Source organism: Lepisma saccharinum, chromosome 13 (genome assembly GCF_977018435.1).
Source record: "Lepisma saccharinum chromosome 13, izLepSacc3.1, whole genome shotgun sequence".
In the NCBI taxonomy this organism is placed as follows: domain Eukaryota; kingdom Metazoa; phylum Arthropoda; class Insecta; order Zygentoma; family Lepismatidae; genus Lepisma; species Lepisma saccharinum.
The window spans coordinates 13091811-13117703 of record NC_139241.1 but is presented as its reverse complement, the minus strand read 5'-3'; the positions used below and the strand labels follow the sequence as shown (position 1 = coordinate 13117703).

Genomic DNA, 25893 nt, shown 5'->3' with positions numbered 1-25893 from the left:
ATAAATTACTATTACTAATTATCGATAGTCTGCAAAATGAAGGAAGGAGGTTGTCATATGGGTGTCTTGACAAAAAGTATCCCTTACACCCGTTAATACTTTTGCAATGCAACTTTGGAATTTGTATAATTTGTTTGTACTCCTATGTTTAAATTTCCAATTACTGTTGGGATGATGTAATAACAATACAAATATCAAATACATTCTTAGCTGAAAATGTGGCCAACCAAGATCTTCGACAGCAATCCTCACCAGAAAGTGAATCTGTTCCGCGTGGTTGCATACATGCAGCGGCAATCCTTCCAGGAGAGTCGAAAGGAGACATGGACGAGAAAAGACGTTTCGTAAGATATAATTGATTCATTTGGTTATTTTACGTCGCTTTTGGCTAATCGCAAATGTGAGGATTACAAGTGATGAGATGAATCGACGAAACTACAAACACACACGGACAGGACACAAGTTGCACAGAGAATCACGGTGACAGAGTCCAGATACCAGAGCCTCGCATGTCTGCAAAATGCATTCCAGGGTGTACTACGTGGAAGGGAAGTTGGCATTTGGGTGTCCACAATGGAAAATAACCAAAAGTAGAAACAGGAACCAGCAACGGAAGAAACGTACCTGAGTAAAAGGTCTTCCGAGCGCGAAACAGAGCACACAGCAATGTAGAACTTAACTATACACAATGCAAGTCCGTAGGTTCATATTCCAATAATGATGCACGTAGAAGCCACGAGAACAAAACTTTCCCCGGCCTTATCACTTATGGATAGTTTTCCGCATCCTTTTCCTTATAACGGTAAGAATCATTATTCTAAAAAGAATCTCATAATGTTAATAAATATGTATCAGTCAAGAACACTAACCATGTACTTCCTCGAAGAGCGAGAATCAATGGGGTAACTGGAAAACTGACAAAGTATCGCTAACAATAATTTCCATGGTAAATCAAAATCTTACAGGAGAAAGTAGTAGGAAAACGTGCAAATTATTAGCACATTTCTGTAATTTCCAGCACAATTTCCATAAACATGATTCTACCTAAGGATTGCATAATTTTATTACATTATTTACGCACAGCAGACAACAGTAAGGAAGAATGAGACTACGGTTCTTCAAACGTGAGTTATCATTCATTGTAGACGCGCTTCTGTAGTAGAGTACGACAGTAAAACCTCGTTAATCCGGATCCCGATAAGCCGGACTTCGCTTAATCCGGACAGGCAAAAAAGAAAAAAAAAGCAGAATGCAAGGTTTTTAAATGTGGCTAGAAGTCAACAAGAGAACTTCCCAAAGAAAAGGCAGTCAATCACTGATCAAATTCTGTTTCCCGCAGACTTTGTACTGTATAGTGTATTTGGGCCCATGTTCTTTAAATACACCATAATAAACTTGTTTTGTTGCTATAAACGGAGTTTTAATGCACTTTCTACTGTTAATTTAGGTTATTTCAGTTAATCCGGACTTTCGTTAAACTGGTCAACTTATCCCCCCCATTAGTCCGGATTAACGAGGTTTTACTGCACTTCAAATTTACCAACCACTTCGTGAACATGCTATTACTCGTGTTGTATGAATGAATGAATTTATTAATTGAAATTTTAGGGAGCGTACACACACATGACCATTTTGCACCCTTCGAAGTATATGAAGCTAAGTCTCCTTATCTAAAATCCCTACCTGAAAGTTTAAACAGGGGTGTAAAAAAAACCCTTGGTAAATGTTATAAGTGCAAGGTTGTAAAGCGACGTGCACAGTACATACACAACACGTTAAAAAGGTAAGGAGAGACTAAAAACTTCCTCGGACAAGCCACTACTTAACAATAAATAAAAACATGGCTTAAAATGCTGTCAAATGTCAAGGAGTTCGGAAGATCAAAAGTTACCCTGAGGATATTAAAATCGGCACATTTGAGAAAGATATGTAGAACATTAAAACATCCTTACAGACACGGCACAGAGGAGGGTTTAGCCCTTGCAGCAAATGACTGTGTGCAGTACCCCAATAACTAAGGCGAGGTATTTGATGATCTTGCATCTTTTATAGAAGTTGAAAGACTGCTCGAATACATACAAAATGTGCATCACGAAAATATTCGTTAAATACTTCTTTTTTCATTTCTTTATTTACGAGCGATACGTAATTTTTGTGGCAATCAGTGGTGTATTCGTCCATGTCTCATTTTGACTAAATTAAATCCAAGCGACAGTACTTCATTTCAATATTCTCCAATTGTTACAGTCAACGTAGAGATGAGCTTCTCATGTAAATTGTTTACTAGCAGAATAGACAATCATTTTTATTTAAAGAATTTCCGTAAAGTGTTTAATGATGAATTCAGATTGATGGTGAAAAGCCACTTCAATTTGTGTTTTTCAATAACGACATGTTTATATATATGTTTAATATATGTTTTGTAAATTGATTTTAAATTTACATACATTTGCCAGTTCTGCAAAAATAATTGATGTTTCTTAAAGGGGGTTGTCCAGGAAGTTGCAATGTCATCCATTGAAATGTTTTCTAAAATCAACTTTTTTCCTGTTAAGGAACTAATAATAGGGAAATGTTTAAAAATATTAGTATTTTTTTAATATGTTGGCTCTTTTTTTTTTTTTTTTTTTTTTTTTACTATTTTAGATCATACATGCACTTTTTCATTTCATTTTATTTATTTATCCATGTAACGACCCGTCCCATTTATGTTGAACATAATATCTGACCTCTACAAGAGGGTACAAAGATAACGTAGATATTAAAATTAAAAATATTGGTGTAACAACATATTACAAATGCAGTTACAACTCACATGCAGTCAAATCCAACCATTCTCTTTAGCAATTTTTAAGTCAAGGAACACATATTGCTCTAGTAATAACTACCGAACTCTTCCTTTGAATTATACTCATTAAGGAAAGTGTTTACAGAACCTGGTTAAAATATTGGAACTCGTGTACCCCTTCCTGCACGTGTGGAGCCACAAATCCAGCTAATTCTTTGAACATCGTGTACATGAAAAATAGGCAAACATCCAAGTATTCCCCAAATACACTCAACTTGACATAGTTTTCCCTTACAATTGAGGGCACAAGTTGAACAACTCTCTTCCCACGTGCACACTCATCCTGCCTTGACCAAAAAGGCTTGATTAGTGATGTTCAATCACACGAACATGACAATTTTCACTATCAGTCTGACTGTACTTGTTACAAAAAAATGTCCGCTCAAACGAACCGGGGGACGTCCTCACCGATCCAGTTTGTGTTTAGAGTTACTTTTCATTGAATTTGAATTTTTGTTAATTAGCGTCGCTTTTTGTCACTTTTGACTAATAACGACGATGAGGATTAGTGATGACATGATGAAATTGATACAAGGACTCATAAAAAGTAACTTAAGTAAATTCGCAGTTACTTTCTGAATAAATCTTGCTCCTAACTATCAGTAATAGCAGCAAAACTAATAATCAAATAACCAAAATAAATAATCCAAAAAAATATTTATTCACTTTCAATATATTTGGAGCCTTCCCGATGGCGTGATTGTAACGTCGTCGCCTTGTAATCAAGGGATCCAGTTTTCAATACCTGGTGGTTCGGACCCCACTTAAAACTGTAGGTCCAATACTGATTAGCCTACCTATGCTTAAAGTGGACCTAAAAAGTCAAACTCGTCATGTGTGTTCCATCATAATTTCACCTGCGAGTCATGTTCTCGTGAGCCTACTTCAAACTTGGCTATATTGATTTCACACAATCAAAAGTAAGTTTTATAAAGGCCCAAATATGTAACAATGAGATGTAATTTTTTCTTCCGTGTGAAAAATCTTGCATACATTACATGTTTGGTGCCACAGAACATGTAACATTCCGGACAGCATTTTGCAGACTAACGAGGCTTTGGCATCTAGACGAAAAGCCAGTAAAATCTTCTGTAGTTTGTGTATTCGTCACTGTCCTCTCACCCATTTCACCTTATCACCACTCATCCTCATACAAGTGATTAACCAAAAGTGCCAAAAAGGTACTAACATTAAAAATAAATCAAGTAACACAGAGTTCGTCGTCACACATTAACTTTTCCAGTAGAGGTCACAAATTTGCATAATTACTCCCTGAATTACAAGAAAAGTTTCAATTGGTTTGTTTTAGAGTTGAAAAATAATTTTGGTACGATTGATATGATTTGACTTTGTTTATTTTACTTAGTTTTCTGCCACTTTTGGCTAATGGCGAAAATGAGGATGAGTGACGATATGAGGAAATTGATGAAGACACACAAAGAACGCCTACTCCCAGGTCGGGATTTGAACCCGGGACCTCTGGAGTCTGAGCTCATTGGGTTAACCATTCTGCCATGGAAGTCGGCTTATTCTGGTACAAAAACGAGGAGAATAAGATACTGAACAAAGAAATGTGCAAAACAGAAAATAAGTATTGAATTTGCCCTCTTCCTTCTCGGGTACTGATCTGTATCAATATGACATTAGAATGCAAAACATGTATTAATATCTCGTTATAATCTTTTCCACGACAGTCCAAAGTGCGTCAGCAGATGCGTTATCAGGCATACAACTCTCTCAGTGTGATTCAGCAACTGAGAAAATGTTATGACACATTGATTTCAAAACACGAATTTGGCACCAAACCATCAGTAATCGTTATAATCCATTGCTTAAAAACAGACAGTCTTTCGTCACATCTACGCAGCGAAAAAACATTGCACTGGCGTTCACGTTCAATAACTTTAATATTATTTTGTAAAAGGAAGCTAACTACCTAAATATATTTTTAAGAAATACATGAATCATCTTGGGTCCTTCGTCATGAATGGGGTAGATTGAGTGGTTATTTTTCTTCGCTTTTCTGACACTTTTGTCTAATCGCGAAGATGAGGATGAGTGATATGAAATTGATGACTGACACTCACAAAGAATGCCCATGGATTCGAATCCGGGACCCCTAGCGTCGTAGCGCACTGTGCAAAACACTCAGCCACGGAGGTTAGCTGAACGGGTATAAAACGCAACTTTTCCATACATTTACGTCTCTTGCATATACCGATCTGTATTACTTTCAATGATTTATTTCGCTATCTGCTTCTATGTAGATACAATGGTTATTTATCAAAAGTTTGGTAATTAATAAACAATCTGCCTCTCCTATTAACTGCTTAATTTAATCTTATATTAATTGTTTGGAATGATGTTCTAATTGATTGACTGAATTTGAAATTGTGGGTGTGTCAGCACTTAGGCTATTTTGCACCCCTTACCATAACTAAAATTGAATAACTAACATAACTGAAATATCGGAGGACTTAAAATATTCTTACCTGGGTTAAAAGCTGAGGCTGTAAAGGACACACAAGGACAAAACACATACACAGCCCTGCAGAGAATTGTACTGGTCGTAGGTTCAGACGCCAGAGCCTCGCTAGTCTGCAAAATGCAGTCCAAGATGTGGAAGTGCGCTTCACATTTGAGTGTACTGCGCGGAAGGGCCGCCCCTTCCCTTACACCCCGATAGATGTTTTAGGTCCACGTTATGCACAGAAAGGCTAATCGAGACTGGACCTACAGTTGAAAGTGGGATCCGAACCACTGTGCCTCCACAGGGTATCGAACGTTTGTGTGTTTCATTACGACTAGTGAATTTGTTTACAAGAGTAATCTCTGTCCGGTGTACGAAAGAAGTCAAAGAATACACATGGCTTCCGAGAAATGCTATTGGTTGTTCGAACGTCACCTGTGCAGGTATCTTACGCGTAGTTACATAGCGCGCGAGATCTTAATATTACGAGCTGTAGAACTAAGACCAATATAGTATTCATGGGCAAAGTGACACCAGCAATAACACGCAGGAAAAGAAAAGGTTTCTCAGAAGTTACGTAGTTTTGTTTACATTAACTTCATGTTTCCAGTGGATTGAGAATAGTAAAAACGTGCAAGTTTGTATGAATGTTTTATCACACTGTATTATCGCTATAGTTGTAATAAATTATTTCACTTGTTACTTCTTTGTATAATTGTGTGTGTGTGTAGTGAGAAAAGAACGAGAGAAAGCAGCCCGGGGAAGGGGGGGAGGGAATATAGTTCAGGATTTAGAACACGATGAGACAGACTGGAACGGCAGACAACCATGGAGCAAGGAACAGAAACGGGCAAGGTGTGCTTGACATTAGAACCTGCTAATTCTATAGGTCACTATTGAGTGTTGGAATTGACAAAAAATGGGAGCGGGGCGATGAGCTGCTGCTCTTCATGTTTTGGGATTGGAGTGACATTGTGACCAATTAGTCCCTCATTTTAAAAATTGAAATCATAAAATCACAAACTAATAATAATAGTAATGATGATTATTAATGTTACGTTCACAGACAATCAAAAGCAGGAATCGCATATCTGGGACCCATGTTTAACGGGTAAAAGAGAAACATGGGAAGAAATAGCTCGTTGATGTGAAACGTCTACTTGGCGAAAACAATACTGAAATCAAAAATTTGCATAATTTAACACTAGTTGTTACTACAATAATTTTAATAGTTTGATTTTTTTGAGTTTATATTTCATTTTATGCACATTTTCTAGTCGGTTTCTCCTGTATTTTTGTCTCTGGGTGTCAAGCTTCCTAGACAGCCTACAATGTATGCTCTTGATATATAAATACAGAATTTATTCCGGTACTGTAGTCTGATATCGCTAGGTAAATATTGTTCATACCGTACCAGTGCACGAAGTGAGGGGGGATGCGGGGGGATGATATCCCCAGCTAGCAAGTTTTTTTACAATGTATCCCTTCAGATGTCCAATTGTTACCATGTTAAAACATAGAAGGCCGGACCAAACATCCCCCCAGCTAACATTTCCTACTTCAAGCACTGCGTATTACAATTTCTCACGGAACCGAAGAGTTTTTGAAAGTTAAGCATATAAACCTGCTCCTTCATATTTCTATAAGGACTGCCTCTGAATTCTAATTACTAAATATTTGATAAATGCTAATCACGTAAGATAAGAGCATTGTACTTACCAGAGGAAAAGTAACAAAATGGTGGTTAATGCACAGAAAGTACTAGAAACAAATTCTTACCGTTTTAGTATCACAAGGTTTTGGATATGATTGCGTTGACGTGAAATGAATTACACAAATGGGTTTGTTTCTTCACGTGATTCCACTGTCGCTATTCGCAGGCACACTTTTTCCCCCCCAAAGGGAGTAAAATGAACCACTGATCTAAAACCACAACCACTGAATCTAATCAGTTCAAACGGTGATTGACAACTGCAACCAAATACAACACTCCTGCCACTTGGATCACTGGACTTCCCCTACAACTTTTGCATTTTGAAACACTCACCGTTTTCCCCTTGCACCTGCTTTCGTGGCACGATTTTAAAACTTCAACCTCAAGTGCACATCCTGTTACTATCCATTAGCGACAACACTCGGTGCACATGCTTCGCTCACACTAGACTATCGCACACACACGCAGTTAGGTTCAACATCGACGCAGCAGTCGACCAGAGTACAATGCTCCCCTACTCCCAAATCCGCCGTCGAACACCGAAAGAAAGTTGCACAAATCTTTCACTCCGCTCACCCAATTTCACTTTCTACCAGCCGCGGTGACAAGCGACGAGAAGCGAGTGATGTTTCCTAAGGACGAGAGCCCAGCCGAGCCGTGGCACGTTCATCGGCAAGGTTGAATGCAAGTAGGACACGCGGCTTCCCCCTCTCCGTTCCTTTTTTTTTTCTCCGAAAACCGTGTTCGGAGTCCCAATTCGACAGCAAACGGCTGACAGCGAGGTTAATTGAAGATGAGAAAGTGGAAAACTTGCCACGAGGGGGAAAGACTTGCAATCTGCGATGCATATCATGCAGTGAAATCATTCGCTCAACCGTAAGATAACGGCCGCTCCTTGGAAAGTGTTGAGAAGAAAGAGGCATTAATCAAACAGGCCAAGATAAGCATCGCTCGGCGCAAACGGAATCCCAATAAAGCACTGAATATTATTTCTTATTTTCTTCAATTAAAGGCGAAATACCCAATACGCTGCCCCTCCTTTCAGACACGCAATTTGTTTCGCGTCTCATTGGCAGCTGTGCATCGCCTTTGGGAATGGCGCTCGACGCATTTACATACAGTGTGTCCGTAAAGTCATGGTGCACTTTTGACCGGTCACAGGAAAGCAACAAAACAAGATAGAAATGTGAAATCTTCACCAAATAAAACGAAAACTCTCCAAGTTTCCGTACTATGATGCGCAAGCGTGCGCACACAGGTGATGACGCAATACCACGAACTGAGCAGCAGCGAATATGCTTCATAAGATCGACAATGATGATCGATTTCTGCAGAAGATTGTGTTTAGCGATGAGGCGACATTCCATGTCTGTGGACACGTTCATCGCCATAACGTCCGAATATGGGCTGCTGAAAATCCTCGTGCCTACGTTGAGTACGAACGTAAAACCCCGAAAGTGAACGTGTGGTGTGGCCTGATGCATGATAAAGTGATAGGCCCATTTTCCTTTGCGGAGCAGACTGTGACGGCAAACAACTACCTTGACATGTTGGAAATGTATGCAGTGCCACAATTTCCAGAAGGTGTCATCTTTCAACATGACGGCGCGCCTCCACACTACGCCAACATTGTTCGTGAGTTTCTGGATACAACATTCCCCCAGCTATGGATAGGCAGGGGATCTGTCCAGCCATGGCCACCACGATCCTCAGATCTAACGCCCTTAGACTTTTACTTGCGGGGTTATATGAAGCAACACGTGTACAGTGAACATATCAACGACATTAATCATTTAAAACAGAGAATCACAGACGTTATTCACTCTGTTAAACCAGACGCCCTTAACCGTGTGTGGGAAGAACTTGAGTATCGTTTAGATGTGTGTCGGGCAACAAATGGAGGCCACATCGAACTGAACTGAATAGGTAAGAAACTTGGAGAGTTTTCCTTTTATTTGGTGAAGATTTCACATTTCTATCTTGTTGTGTTGCTTTCCTGTGATCGGTCAAAAGTTCACCATGACTTTACGGACACACTGTATATTAGTCTTTGAATAAGCACCGTAACGAGAAGGCACAATCAGCAGAATGGAAGCATTACCTTTCCCATCAATCAAAAATCACTTCAGTCCCTGCCTCGACTACCTTCTTTCGGTGCAAGGGGTCACCGAATGGAAGGCAACTGTATGGAAAGCTGTATTCTTGCGGGCTAACGAGGATCTGGCGCTTTGGTTCATAGTGAGGACAATCTCTATGGGTAAGGGAAATCTTGTCCATCTGTGATTAGAGTTTGGTTTTTTGTTATATAGCGTCTTCTGCCATTATTTTGGCTAATCGCAACGATGAGGATGAGATGATATGAAATTGATGAAAGGACACTCAAATAGAATAGCCATGAGACCAGGTTGCAGTGGCGTATTCTCTGTTACCGCGTATACAGCCGGTAAAACAACTTGTATAGCTTTAATATACGGGAAATCCCTCATTACATATTATGCAAACTACTGAAGCAAGCTTGCTAGAAACAGCGTTTCTGTGCGGCGCTTGGAAGCGCCAGTGTTGCTACATGTAGGGAAATTTTACGGAAAATATATATTTCGCCAGAATATGTTGAAGTTCATCTAGTGCGGTGATGTACGTGTATACAATAAATAAGAATTGTTGCGGTAAACGAATTCAAATTTCAGGATAAGTCACTGCCAGCCGGGATTCGAACCCGGTATGCCTGGCGTTGTAGGACGCTGTGCTAACCACTCCGCATGGAGTTCGGCTTCATGTGTGCTTGTGATTGTTATTTAATAAATTTCATCATCGTCTTCCATTCTTACCGTTGAGATTAATCAAAAGGGGAAGAAAAGCGACGCAACATACCGGAAAACAAAATACAAAAAATGTATACTTCTTGTAGTGTGTAGGGTTCCTCGGTTCGATACATAGCGGTTCCGATCCCATTGTAAAATGTAGGCTCAGTCCCGGATAGACTATCTGTGCACAAAGTACTCAACGAGATCAGCAACAGGTCATGTGCCTCGAAGATTAAATCGGAGCGATGATGATGGATAATGCACAGATAAAAGCAGCTAAAAGAAACAAAAACGAATGGTTCATAGTCTTCCTTTTAAATTCACTTTAGAAACAGATAAGCTAATCTTGTCTAGACTACAGCTTAAAGTGGAAGACGAGATGGATTATGCCATCAAAAATCGAACTTGGAATCAAGTTTGATTGATTCAAATCTGGTAGATTTAAATCATTTTTATCATTAATTTAAATAAATAAATAATTTATAGAATACTGTACATAAGGATTTTGTAGATATCAGAATTATTATTTTTGAAAGTACATTAATCTCGTTATCAATTAATGGTGTCTATTAGGCTCTAAGAAAGGAAACAAAATAATGTACTGATGAGGTGAAGCTCATACGAAAGAAAATGCGCTATGTAAATTGTAAACACATTCAAATGTCACTTGATTTGAAATTCAATAATTTTCAGAGGCAAAAATATCAAACATTTTGTGTAGAAAAATATACAAAATGATAATCATGTTGAGCCTTAAATAGTGTCATTATCATTAAACTGTAAATAAACATGGCGGCTGATATTTTGCAAACTATCATTTAAACAATTGCCAAAATTCAACGACAAAGACTATAAAAAATATTTTAAGTTCCAATTATACAGTGCATCCAGAATGTTTTATTTTCACTGGAAGAAAAGTTAGTGAAATTATTGTACTGTAGTTTCGTTCACACACTCAACATATATTTCCACAGTACGTTCATATACACAGTATCAGAAACAGAAAAATATATATTTACCTAGAATTTTTATTTGCTTTAATCAAACTGTTCAAATATTTTACAGGGACCTTTACTAGAAAAAGCGTTTCTACAAAACAGATTTAAATTTAAAAAAATATAAAAAATGTGCAGTTTTCCCCTAATTATATCTACTCACATCCACACATACAATATGCACGTTTTAGTGAAAAGTAATTTTTAGGAAACTAGAAGGGCTGTTTATGGGCACTGATGCCAGAATCTAAACACTGTATAGTGCTTTCACTGGGTATCAAACCAAGGACCCCTTCATCAGGGAGGAGAACGAGCAGAAACAGCGACCCTCTGTACAACTGTGGGAAAGTGGAAAATTTTGCACTATTTATCAGGAAGGTTTCTTTTTGTTTTTAGCTTGACGCGTGATAGGGCTTAATGTGGTAGCATTTATCGCGTCATGACGTCAATGCTGATATTACTGTAATTCTAGGTTTTTGTGAGGTTTAATGACGTTTGAATATTCGCGTGTTTGTGTATGCATGTATGTGTCTGTGTGTATACAAAGAATTTCGTTGTAAAAACGGCGAAACAACTCAGGAATACGAAGAATTGAACCAACTCTCGTTACACTTCCAATATTTTTGGATTCAGTATATTGTTTGTTTTTAAGTCTACTTTATGCACAGGAAGGCTAATCGCAACTAGAATATAAAGTAAGCACTACGTGCCCCCACTGGGTATCGAACCCGAAACCCCTTGATTACAAGTGCGGAGTTCCTGTTTTGTGCTGTTACAATTATTGATGCTAACGCTTGGATTAAGAAGTATTTAAGTGATGCTTCTGTATTTCGTTGGTTATTTGATGTAGAAATCAATGGAATAAATGATATTAAATTAATTTCTAAGCCTATCCAGGCTCCATATCATATTAAAATAAACGTTATGTTGTGAAAGACACTGAAATCTGTCAATAATATTTAAAAAGTCTAAATTTTCGAATAACTTGGTTTATTTTACTTCGCTTTTCTGCCACTTTTGGCTAATCGTGCAGATAAGAATGAGTGATATGATGGAACTCATGAAGGTACACTCACAAGGAACACCATGCACAGGTCGGGATTCGACCCCGGGACACCTGGCGCCGTAGCGCGTTGTGCTAACCACTCCGCCAAGGAGGTAGGCTCTTCAGTCGGTTACCAGCCCAGGACAAGCAATGGCGGCGATAGAGGGGTGGGGGCGTGGGAGCAACTGCCCCCACACTTTTTGCCAGTTTTGCCCCGCACTACCTTATCTACCAAGGGAAAGTTTTGAAACCACAACCGAGGACGAGCTATTCGTAAAACATAGGGGATTTGGCAGAGTTCGAAATAATTTGTATAATGCAATATACTTACGTTAAGAAAACATCGCGCTGTATCAACTGGCACAGATTCTGTTTTTGCACGAATATTTTCCCCTGCCCCCTTCCAAACACACACGAAAATGTTGCATACGAGCCAATGATATTACAAAATATGGCAACAAAAACTGACCTGTGCTGGTAACCACAACGCTATCGCTTGCACTGATACATCGGCTGCCCGCAAAGCCACCAATACTCAGACGGGTATTGTGTGGTCACTCAAGGCCTTCCACATGTAGAGTTGATCAGACATCCTTGCAATCGAACGGACCTTTACGACACCACTTTACCTTGCTTACTGCAGCCTTCCCTCACTAGGAACACAACCTCGCGGAAACTGAGCGCTTCCTGTCCAACGATTTACTTTTGCAACCGACAGGAAAGGTACTAAAGGCGGAAACTTTACAAGCATTTCTACAGCAATACGTTCGAAAGATAACCGATACTGTCTCAGAAGCAGACGTCATTTATCTGGAATAACAAGTGCGCCAGAGATTATCACGCATATCTGTCATAATACAGCAGGTACTTGTAATGTGCTTGGTCTTCGCGGTCAGAAATCTGAATATAAAAACGTATGACGTCATCAGGGAATCGCAGACAAGGAAAGCGACCTGATAAGTCCCTATCACGTATTCACACGAAGCTTAACTTGGCAAAACAGTGGTGAGGGAAGGATGTCATTTACCGTTCGGCTGCCTTAGACGAAACCATGGACAGAAGAGCGCATGCTCCAACAGAACTTGTTCAGTGCCAAAATAGAGGTGACGGCAGAAATCACAAACTACAGACTGAAACGAGGAGCTTTTGTTTGAAGTAGCCCATAGTCCGGGGGATAGAAATATGGCGGAGATGCACATTAGAGCTTGTTAAGTTTTCACTTTAGTGAAGAAACTATTTGTACTCACTTGTGGAGTAAACTTTAAAATTACAATCTTGTGTGAGGCAATGACTCAGAATCTTCAAAATAGTTGTTACAAGTATCGCCGCCATGATAGTTCGCGTATATAAAAAAGGTTTACGTTTCCGGTCTGGTACCTGTAGGTCTGTGGCAGCAATGACATCTTGAGAAGGTAAGGGTTCCTTGAAAATCGTTTGCTGTGGAAATATCAATGAAGTAAGTAGAGATATGTTTCAAATTATGGAAAAGTTCAGAATGAAAATAAAAGCAAGCAAATCTATGTAAACGAAATATGACAGTGTAACTTGGTTGGTGCTTCTACCTGCTTCCCCCCTCGCTTTTGGAATAGACCTTTCCAGGTAGTGTTGTCTTCCCTGGCTGGACTGTACATCACTTCGTTATTTACTGAGCTCTATGCCGACTATATACAGTTCTTTCATTCATTTTGTTTATTTTACTTCGTTTTTCTGCAACTTTTGGCTAATCGCGAAGATGAGGATGACTCAGATGATATCATGAAATTAAAGGGATACTTACAAAGGACAATCACCCAGGCTGGGATTAGAACTCGGGACTCCTAACGTCGTGGAGCCCTGTGGAACCACTCCGCCACGGACGTCGGTTCATATATGGAGTGTGTGTGTGTGTGTATGTGTGTGTGCAATACTCCCCCATTCCGTGCACCTCCTTAACAAGATTCCTGATTCCATACCACTGCATGCAATGAATTAGGGACTTCCAACATTGTATGTTGTTATGTAGTAGCAGTTTTTGTTGTTTTTTTCATTCATGTAATGTCATACAATTTTCCTGCAGGCACGTATCTAGAAGTACATTTCGGGGGGGGGGGGGGGGTGGTTCGACCAAGTGTCTCAATAATGATGATAATAATAATAATAATGTTTAAATTAACAATTATAATTATATTTAATTAAAATATTCAAATTAATATTATATTTTCATTGCATGAATAGGCAAAAATACGGTATTCATTATCCAGCTTACGCAAGGTCGGCAACATATGTAAAAAAAAAAAACACGATGTGACAAGGAAATTAATGAGAAGATAAAGAATTGGATATTTATTGAATATGAAAAAAGGATGTTAGATCCAGTTGACGAAAAGTTAAGTTCCTGGTAATATTTTATGCATATTAAAATGAATATGTATGAACAAATCTTGCATAAATCTTGTCATTGAAAGTCGTATGATCCCAATATAATCCTTGCCTTCCAATAAGTTCGGCGGAAATAAATAACCCTAGATTAAACAACAAGTATATTTTCATTATTTTAGTTATTTTATTATTTAATTTTAGTACTTAGTACGTCTTTCGGCGGGGGTCCGGACCCCCTGGACCTTCCTAAATACGTCCTTGCCTGCAGGGTTAGGTGGTAGATCAGCATTTGCTGAACCTGGTCCAAGAATTTAGTGTTTATTGACAAGGTTTTTGGGGTGTAAAGAGTGACTTTCCGGTAAGGCACATAAAAGTCAACCTCACATTTCCCGCAGTACACCCCCGTAACTGTTTCTTGTAGGCCAACGAGGCTCTGGCGTCTGGATAATACTCTGTGGGGCAGTAACGTCCTCCGTCATTGTGTGGTGAGTGCCCCTTTACAGCCTCAGCTTTTAATAGGTAAGCGCCAAACATTAACACTTGCTCAGAGGGAAAACTCTTGCTGTGTAACGAGTGTGTTCTGTTTCCTCGTTCTCAGGCTGCAGCTAAACCAACCGTTTCCGAGTCGCCATTCTGCTCACATAAACGAAAATTATTCCCCAAAACGACAGCCGCCACTTTCTCCTCGTGGGAACGGAAGGAGCGCGAGAGTCAAACATCCTCCGCAGAGGGAACCGTCCTGTCTGGGGCCGTTTCGCCACCTGCCGCAATAAAAAAAATCTCAGTTTCCACATTGCGTCTCTTGCGCCACTGAATTCTCTCTGGATAGACGGTGGTGGTTTCGCAAAGACATCTCGACGGCGCATTCGCCAGTTCGTCGTGGAATGCGTTCCCGCCGGTGAGAAAGAGGAGAACAGTTTTCCCACGACCGAATCTAAACATCGCCACACACGAAAGTTCTACATGTACGCAGAACGTATATCATAAAGAAAGAAGCCGAATTGCTATTTATAAAATCATATATTTCACTTACGCGCTTACTATGAAAGGAATTTACATTTCAGGCTATGACTGTAAACGGGATTTGGTATCGAAATGTACAATAAAAGCAATATACAATGTCACCCGGCCTCTCCCAATGGCATAGTGATAACGTCGTTGCCTTGAGTCAAGGGATCCCGGGTTCGATATCCGTTTGAGGCACAGTGGTTCTGATCACACTTTAAACTGTAGGTCCAGTCCAGATTAGCCTTTCCCTGCATAGAGCAGACTTGATATAGGGTAAAAGAAGGAATGTTCGCCATGCTGGGAATTTCCCCGTACTTGTGGTTTTTGTAATCGTAGATAGAAACTATAGGTTGGAAACACTCACTGATGCCTGTACAAAATCAAGTAACATGAGTCTTGTTTCCACTGAAAACTAGTGTGGTGAGCGAACTAGCAAGCAAGCAGTACAGTTTGGAATGCGCTGTTGCGTCTACACAGAAGACAAAGAAAGGTGCCGAATTTCAATACTACGTTGGAAATTGTCATTTCGTGCCAGATAAGAATTATTTTTCTTCCTTTTAATTATTGATATCGTAACCTCAAACTGTAACAATGTCGTGAAAAGATTTGCTTTGGAAAGCGTGCATGTACAAGTAAACATAAGTTGTTTTCTTTCGACTATGCATTTGCTGGTAAATTCGCCAGAGTAACAGAAAATGTGTCGAATTTCCCTTCTTACAGGCCATCTTTCACACACAACTTGTTCACAATGCATATGAACATTTAGGCCAATGTTTCTTAAACATGTTTGTATTGTATCTTTTTAACCAGTTTTGTATTGTAATTTGTAGGTCTTTTACACTTTGTTGTTTGACTTATTGGCAACAACTTGGTATTTCATACACTTAACTGACGACAAAATGATAAATAAGTTATATGGCGAATTTCCCAGAATGTGGCGGGAATTTCGCCACATTTTCTCATTTTAGTATTTTTAATATTACGTCATAAGTATAAGTAACACAGTATTTATGTTATATTCCTCATAATCCACAATGACTACTTTTTGTATCGTATAAATGTTGTCCTTCTCCCCCAATTCGTTTAGAAGGAAAAAATGAAAAGCATTTTGGTGGCGAACTTCCCCTCCTTTACCCTATAATACTACCGCACAAACTAGCGCAGCACATACATTCCATTAAGGAAATAACGTTTCTTCATAACGTGTTACTATTTGCCACCTCGTTTCAACGCCACGAACCCTCTAAAAACTTACCCCCCCCCCGAACGTATGCCACCAACAGACAGAAGTTTTTAGCCTTCACTAATGCATATTTGCAATTACGATAAACAAAATATATGACGTATCTGTAAATAGCCAGTTAAGATATCGACTGGGCATGTGTGAATAAGTAAATTACACCGAAGTGAAAAGGAAAAAGGGCCCCTTCAGTCCCTAAGAAAACATTCACTGCGCATCCGCGAACAAAAGGCCGAAGCAACACGATCTATGCCATTGAGAAAATGACCCAGTCCGAGCGGCACGTGTCGTTTCTCGTGTCGCTTTGGTTCAAAAGGTCCGGTTACTTCTGAAGGTTCGTTTCCAAGATCCGTGTGGCTTGGCACTGAAAACTTAAACACTAACACACGAACTTCGATTCTCTATTGTCTGCTCTATAGGTATATAAATATGCACGGTACCATATCACTTTTAGTTTCATTTTTGTTACTTAAGGTCGCTTTTCTGTTACTTTGGGTTAATTGCGATGATAAGCATGAGAGATGGATGACATGATGAAAGGACATTCTCAAAGAACACCCATGCACAGGTCGGGATTGGAACCCGGGACTCCTAGCGTCGTAGCGCGCTGTGCAACCACTCCGCCATAGAGACTAAATCATTACGAACGCATGCTTTTCCAAGTATCGCACATAAAAAAACGACAACAAAGATCCAAACAAGATCAGCCTCTGAAACCAAACCGCCAGGAGTTCGAAGGAAAGACAGCAGGTGTTGTGCGTGTGACACCGAAAGTCATCAACGACGAGTTTATATTACATAGAGCAAGGGACTTCTTTGAAATCTGACGCTCCATCCAAGTCGTCGTAGCCCTTCGCGTCCTGGAGTCCTCCTCATAGCAACATCGAACAATAACGCCACTCCGCTGTTTCTTTTGCAAAAAAAAAAAAGTACCTTCACAATGAGAAGGTAAGCAAAACGACTTCGCAAGAACTGAAAGGGAAAAGGCTTTGAAAGGTTTCCTCCGAGTTGGAACTAAATACTTCCCTCTCTCCCGTTGGCCTCATTTGGCTTCTCAAGTAACAGATGAACCATGGCAACCGCTTGTTCCGTGCACCACCTACAGATCCCAAAACAAATGAATGGCGAATGGATGAAAGATCAAATATTCACAATATTGGAGCAGCATTGTACAGTCAACGGCAATAAACATGGGACACGTACATCCTACTGTTGCCTAACACTACGGCGATGGTCGAACTTCACTGGTAAGTTTTCAATGGAAGGTTTCGTCATCGCCGTAATGTTGGGAACGGCATAACGCGTTGCAGTGTAGCGAGTATTACAGGATATATACAGAGCATTCCCTGACATTCGCTACGAGACTCGGCGGCAAGCGGCCCGGCATCAGCGCTTGTCTTTCCCGGTGAACGGGTCCGCGACAGTCGGTAGAGTCGGCTATTAAAATTACAGTTTTCATATTGTGTACTAATCTTGACTACAGAAGGTGTTGAAAATGATGTCCCTCTGCCCTGGCATCTCCCAAGGAAATTGGCATTTACACGTGCAAGTTCGTCTACTGTAATTACGAGGTTTAATATAGTGGTCCTATGTGGAATGGGAATACCAGGAAATTTCGTTGCAAAACGTCGTCGCACTTCTCCACAATTCCTCTTTCCGAAATAACACTCGACAAGATAAATTCTTTGTTGTAATGTAAACTTTTGTGGTGCCATATTAAGCCACAATCTTCAACACACGGACACGACACAACACAACTTCCGAGGGAGGATTATACTGGCGTCAGTCTGCAACGTCAACAGAAAGGGAAAGGGAGCGAAGGCAGGGAGAGGGAAAAAAACAGACTGTAGCGTGCGACTGTCGCGGACCCGTTCACCGGGAAACACAAGCGCCGATGCCGGGCCGCTGAGTCTCGTAGCGAATGTTAGGGAATGCTCTTAGATGTGCACGTTTTATTGCTGGTGACTGTACCGCAAGTCTCACAACGCACGATCCAACTTCTTAACATGGGAGAAAAATTACTACTTTTTCTAAAAAAATCATTTTGATGCCTTTTTATTCCAATCTGATATTTAAACTTAAATTACAGTTTGGGTGTTTTTAAAACAAAACGTGTGTAAAGTTACTTTTATGTTTTTCGGCACAGTATGCATACATGTACATTTTACATAACATTTTCACATTAAAACACAGTGAAAATGTATTATCTTTTAATTTACTAATCTCTAGCGCCGGCCTCCGTGGTGGAGTGCTTAACGCAGAGCGCTCCGACGCCAGCGGTCTTGAGTTCGATTCTCGGCCTTGGCATGGGTGTCCTTTGTGATCGTCCCTTCATCAATTTCATCATACCTCATCCTCGCGATTAGCCAAAAGCTGCACAAAAGCGAAGTAAAATAAACCAAATCAATCAATTAATCTCTTGTTTATGCCTAATTTGGAGAACAAAATGTATTGTGTTGTCTACTTCTCGTAAGACCAAGCTGGTTGATTTCCTTTTTCTGTATTTGAAAATCTGCTTTTGCCGCAAGTCTTAAACCAAGAAGAAATTAGTCTTAACACCATCTTACAAGCTTTCGTTGATTTTTCTTCTGAAATGACAGCTTGATAAATTTTTATCAGACTTCATGTTTAATTAGATCGTAACGATAACAGACGTAGGAATTTTGAATACCTTCAGTCCAAAAAGTACCGGGAATATGTAATTTAAAAGACTCGCGCAAATGATTTTTTAAAAATATTTTTTTTCCGTAAGTTGGTAGCTCGGTACTTAATTACTATGACAAACATGAGTGCAATCTGTCAACCAGTTTGTTTACAGCAGCACGTTGAATCAGTCCACTTCAGCAGTGCATCACGATTTTTACAATGAACGAAATTATTGAACAAAGAGTTTGCCTTAAATTTTGTGTTGCGAACGGAATTTCGTGTGCTGGCTCGCAAAAAATGTTAGAAAAGACTTATGGTGAATCAGTTTTATCAAAAACACGGGCTTACGAGTGGTACAAAGTGTTCAAGGAGGGCCGAGAAATCGTCGAAGACATGCCTCGTTCTGGACGAGCTTCGACCTCTTCAACCAATGAAAACATCGAAAAAGTGAAGGAAATTGTGCTCGATAATCGCCAATCCAGTTAAAAGAGATAGCTAGTGAGCTTAACATCTCTGACGAGTCTATTCGTTCGATTTTGGTGGATATTTTGGGCATGAGACGCGTCGCCGCACGGCTTGTTCCAAAAGAGCTGAATTTTCTTCAAAAACAGTACCGTGACCAGGTCTCTTTAGACATGCTGGATCGCGTCAATTCTGATCCCACATTCATGGTACGCATCATAACTGGTGATGAGACTTGGGTCTACGAGTTTGACATGCAAACAAGTCAACAGTCATCAGAATGGAGGGCAAAAGACGAGCCGAAACCGAAAAAAACACGTCAAAGTCGCTCAAAAGTCAAGGTGATGCTCATTGTTTTCTTCGATATTCGTGGTTTGGTGCATCATGAATTCGTTCCAGAGGGGCAGACGGTCAATAAAGAATACTATTTGGCCGTATTGAAGCGTTTGCGTGAGAAAATCCGTCAGAAACGGCCAGATTTGTGGAAGATAAACACAATAAATACCGTTGATCAACCACCGTATTCACCAGATCTGGCCCAGTGTGACTTCTTTATGTTTCCAAAACTAAAATTGCCGCTCCAGGGTACCCGTTTTTACTCCATTGAAATAGTGATGAATAAACGAAAATTGTGCGTTTTATTTAACAATTCCCGGTACTTTTTTGACAGAATATATACAGAGTGTTCATAAAGTCCCGGTAGCATTAAAACAAAAAAACAGCTACTACATGCAATAGAACAATGTTGTTGATTGCAAAATGACGGTTTGTTTGTTTACTTTTGTTGCAGGTGTGATTGACCAAAATGACAACACTACAAGAGAACTATTCCCTGGCAGGTGAATAGGCCGTGATGGACCTATTCCCTGGCCAACGCGCTCTCCTGATACCACACCCTTGGATTTCTTCTTCTGGGGGTATGTCAAAGATTGTGTTTACCGCACTCCTGTTCCAGATGTTGCTACTCTTCGAAGAAGAATAACGGAGAGTATCCTGTTACTGGTGATATGCTGGGGCGTGTATGGGCACTAGTGGATTACCGCCTTGATGTTCTAAGAGCAACTAGAGGGGCGCACATTGAGGTGTATGTCATATAAACGTGTTCATTTTGCAATCAACAGCACTGTTCTATTCTATGTAGTTTCCGAGCTGTTGTTTTATGGTACCGGAACTTTATGAACACCCTGTATATTTCTGCAAAAAAATAATTAAAAATGCTATTTTTGACCATGAAAACGTTATGTTGTGATGCAACATAAACTTAGTGCGTTTACAGTTTAGTTCACATATTATATTTTTCTTCTGCATGTGCTACGAGATTCAACTCTCAGAACATTTATATTGCTTTTCAATTGTAAATGTTAAGAGTATCTACGGGTCTAATAAACACCATTGAATGAATACGAGATAAATGTATAAGTCGGTAGAAGTCCAGAAATACACGAATTCCTTTTGTACTTGAATCTATAAATTACTTCATTCATCTGAAATTGATTTAATCATTGCTTCAAAAAACATAGGGTTCAAATCAACTTGATTTAAATAAAACAACATTGTTCTATACGTGGAGTATGTCAGCTTGTTCACCTTTAACCCTTACCCGTGTCTTTCCTTACACACCGTGTCTCGGTACTTCGCACGCGTTCAAACATTACAAAAAAAGGTTCCCAGACACGAGTAATTCTATTAATACCCTTCGTAACCTATTTCCAGACAAAGCGCATAAAAGGTGCTATGAACCTTTCATTGTTCAGGGTTCGTGTCGAAGCTTCCTTCACACCTACTTTCTACTTTTTACCTAGATTATGACCCGAGGTGAAAATTGTAATTTTCAACAACTGAGTGTTAATTTAAGTTTCACTTCGGGATGCTTGGTGTTTCCTTCTCTAGCATTGCGTCCTCAGAAGACTATGATATTAGGGCAGAGAAGAATTCCGCGGAGGTAAAAACATATTTAAAGGTCACAGATATGGGGGGGGGGGGGGGTTAAAGCAAAATTTTCTAAGGGTTGGGTCAAAATGTTTTTTTTAAAAAATAAAGGGTCTCGAAGAAGAACACATACTGAAAATAGTGTGAAGTTTGTTAATGGGTGGATACAAAAACTTACTACTTCGAGAGAGAGAAAAATAACAAAATAAATGGGAAGAGAAGGGCAAGAGACGAAACAGGAAGATAACAGAATGTGGGAAAAGAGAAAAGACGAAATGGCAGTCAAAATGTGGAAAACAAATAGAAAACTAATGCTACGAAGAGGGAAAATGGAAGAGCAGGGCAAGAGAGAAGAAGAGAAGAGAAGGCAGGGAGAGAGAGAGGAAGAGGAAATGGGAAGCGAAAGAGATGAGGGATGATAGGAAGAGTAGGACAAGAGGGAAAATACGAAGATAAAAGAAGGCAGTGAGAGCCAGAAAAGAAGAAATGAGAAGAAGGAAATTTAAAGAGTAGGAAAAAGAAAGGATATAGGGAGAGACAGAAAACAAGTTAAGAAATGGCAAGACAGGGAAAGAAAGAATATAAGAAATGGAAGTGACAAAGAAGAGTAGACATGGGACCACAAGGAAAAGAGAATATAGGAAGAGAAAGAAAAATAGGGATAGAGAAAAGAAGAGAAAGAAAACGAACAGACAAAAAGGAAAGAGGATCTAAGAGAAAGCAAGGTGCGACAAGAAAGAAGGTAAGAGAAAAGGTAAAAATAACGTGATTTACAGACAGAGGGGGAGAGAAACAGAGTTTGGGAGAAAGGAAGAAAATTTTAAAGGAGAAAAGTGGAAGACAAAACGGAAAAGTAAAGCAAGCAAGAAGGTTAGAGACAATACAATGAAAGAAAAGCAGAAATGAAGGGAAGAGTAAGGAATAAATGTTTTTCATGTCCGAGGGAGGGAGGCAGGTCACGGACATTTCCTACTATTTCCTTGTCCATTTTTTATCGTCCTGCCACCTCTCCGTCGCAATTGACCTAAATGTACAAATAAGCGACATTGATTCAATCAACCAACCTATGAGCGCGTAGAAAATGAAAAAAAAAATATAAGCTGAAGAAAATGGAAGGTTCATGCATTATTATGTACCTGGCCGACGGTAATTTCAACGGAACACACAGACTGGAGCATGCAAACACTTGCAGCCTGGAACGAAACACTGACACAACGAAACGGAAAGCATGTCGTCCCACTTCCACGAACACAAACTAAACCGCAGCCACCAACTTGAACGACTGACCGATATTTTTTTGGCGAGAAATTTTCAATACATTAATTTAGGACAAAGGGATCATGCACGCTTCTCGCGTGTCGGCCACCAAGACACTCGATTACACAATGAAGGAGCAGATGTGTGTCAGATAGGGACGAGTCAAGCCAAAATATTGATAAATCTCGACTCTTGAGCAAATGCAACTTGCGCTTTCTTAGAAATTGCTGCACTACAATGAATGCGTTCCAAGGCGTCCAGTGACGGTGTTTACTGTTGCGGGTGAACAATGAGAGCGATAAGATAAATGGTTTGTTTATTCGGTTGAAACGCTATATAAGCTCAGCTGACAAGCTAGATATGAATTAACAAATGACAGCTTCTTTAATGTAATGTACAGTTCTATCAAGATGAGAAAAAGTCCGGCTAATTCGCAAACTAAAGTGGAGTCATTTATTTTCTCCTCTCGTTTCCCCTTCGCTTGTGCACGAAGTGGCAGGGGCGGCTTAGGGGCTGGGCGACTCCACAGGGCGCCAAACCGAGGTCTCCCATTTGAGAAGCACCGAAGGATTATTTCTGATTATATATGCGTGGCTGTTTGTTTTTAAAAACTAGTACCAATGCGTATCGGTTTATGTACAGGAGGATTAGCACAGACGATGCATCCTATTTTCGGATATTTCAAGGGAAAAATTGTAGAATATTTTACTCACGACTTGGCGAGTGATTATTTTGAACCTTATCTTTGAAATTTACACATTAAAAAAACATGGTGTTACAATTTCTAAACGTAAACGTAAATTCCTGCCGACAGAGATACATTTTATTTTTATTTCTAATTCAAGATCAAATATTCATAAATTATGATCGAATTAATGCAATTGAACATCCGAGATCTAAGGCGTTTATTAGGATTTACTAATTTACATTGTTTGAGCATAACGTTGCTTGTACGCGGGAGTGTATAAAAACGAGGTGTGTGTGTGATGTGTAATACAGAATATAAACTGCACTGCCTTTTTGTTTGTATGTGTGAAAGGATGAGTATGTGTTTGTGTTTATAAGCGATATATTTTTGTTATATTCTTTTTTCTTTTATACTTTATTTGTTAACAGATGTAAGCAAATGGTTAAGTGTAAGAAAAGGCATTAATTAAAGCCTTACCTTCGCCTGTACAAAAGCCGATAAATAAATTCTCATAATTTGTACCTAATTATGCTGAGATTGTCGCTCCTTTAAATGATCTGAATTCTCCCACACGTCCATTTAAATGGGAAGTAGTACACGATATTACTTTGAATAATCTAATGTTAATATTACGTCTCTACTTTCGCTGTGTACGGTTATTCCCTTCACTATCACACAAACACTTGGCACTGGATACAAGTAACGACGATTGGTTGAAGAACGCCATGCATTTTGGCAATGCAAGGGCAGAATTGCAGGCAACCCCCCCCCCCCCTCGCTCACGGTTGAAAATTCGACGACAGCGCCAGAGGGCTTGGTAGAGCAGTAAAACTTTCTACGCTAGAGAAGAAAGGAAGGGCTATTGTTCGCCTATTGTCAAGATATTAAACTGACTTGCCGCCATTTTAATTACGAAAGCCGGTATCGTCAAATTTCATTCTCTCAAGACTCAACAAAACCGATTTTATAGATTCACCACCGTTTTGAAATCCTGGCATGGAAGTAGTGTCGCTAGTTTAAGTCACGGGGAAGCCTGTAGTTCGTAAATTTTCCGAGGTTTCAGAAATCTTGGTGCTAGTAAACAGCCTTTGGTAGATTTCTATAAATATGTTAGATTTCATAGAACTTATCTGGTTTACAAATAATAAAGTAAAATCCGTCACCCAACGAGGAATTTTTTTTGGTAAAAAAATAATAAAAAAAGGAAAAGTTACATACAAAAATAAGATGCTGACATACAGGACTGAATTCTCTCTCACACACACACCCCCTACCCCCCACCACACACACACCTGGCATAATCATTTAGGGTTTGAAATATTATATTGAGAGCCCGGATCTTTACGTGCAAACTTTTGACCATTTACGTGCAAAAAAAAAAAAAAAAGGTTCAAATATAGCCAAAATAGGTGCATGTTTAGGTATAAAAAAACCTGAAGTACATTCATGTGTATCACATAATTTTCCATTTTAAACATTACAAAGAAAGTATTCTGAGAAATGATATATATTGATTAGGTACACATACACTCACCAGTAGAGAAACCTTGTGTCTTTCCCTTCACTCATCCCTGGCACTGGTTTCTGAACACACAAGGAATGAGTTTTACTTAATTATGTTGTACCTTTCTATCAAGCTGAACTCAAAGCTTAATCGTTTATCGGTCAGGAATTATTTCCCTCCCACAAGGCAAAAATTTCCCATTTCTTTAAAAAAAAATCTAGATTTTCAGTCACACATAATAGTACATTTTACTTGTGATTTGCTCACTGCAACCATGTTTTAAGGGCAGAATAGGTGCAAAATTCATGCTTAGGTACAGAGGGGTGTTTTAAATGCAAATTAGAGGGGATAATATACCACGGAATGGGTCCATATGGATATATATAAGATGTGCGACTCCATATATGGAAGCGCCCAAAATTATTTTTTTGTAGGTGCAGCACCACCTAAAGGTCCGGGCTCTAATTATATTAGATAGTGAATTACAGTGTTTTGTACAATTAAGCGTATTTAATTTGTAGCCGGAATCAACCTGCACTAATGTCCTAACTGTTGCTGCCTAGTAGGAAATGGTAACATAAGGTAAAAGTTCCCCGTGCACTTTGCACCATGCCGGCAAGTACTGGGGGAATGTGCGGATATGGCCCCACACGTTCTCAATCTCGACCATTTTTGGAAGTGTTGTCATCAGCACCACGCTCCAAACGCCTTCATCCCAAGAGTTGCCTTTGCCTCGTTCTATCGGAATATATCAGTATCTTTTTGAAGAGTACCACGAAGCTTTTAGCAATTCGAGGTAGGAAATACAGATGAAGAGTCGTTTCATTGATGATGGGTGATACATTTCACCACACCATAGCTTAACATGATAAAAACTGTAAGGTATAGAGGAAATACAGCTTCTGTCATTTCGAAATACATTAAA

General features: G+C 39.5%; 1 protein-coding gene across 10 annotated transcripts in view; it reads right to left on the bottom strand.

The window, feature by feature from the left end:
* Positions 1-25893, bottom strand: part of LOC145997180 (E3 ubiquitin-protein ligase RNF19A-like) — a 222265-nt gene that overhangs the window by 158543 nt on the left and 37829 nt on the right. For 2 of the 10 annotated variants that reach the window (XM_083133878.1, XM_083133883.1), the window contains exon 1: positions 7366-7711. The exons of 4 other annotated variants lie outside the window; for them this stretch is intronic. The gene's annotated coding sequence lies outside the window, so the exon portion shown is untranslated. 4 more of the 10 variants (XM_083133877.1, XM_083133880.1, XM_083133882.1 and 1 more) reach the window with 3 other exon arrangements.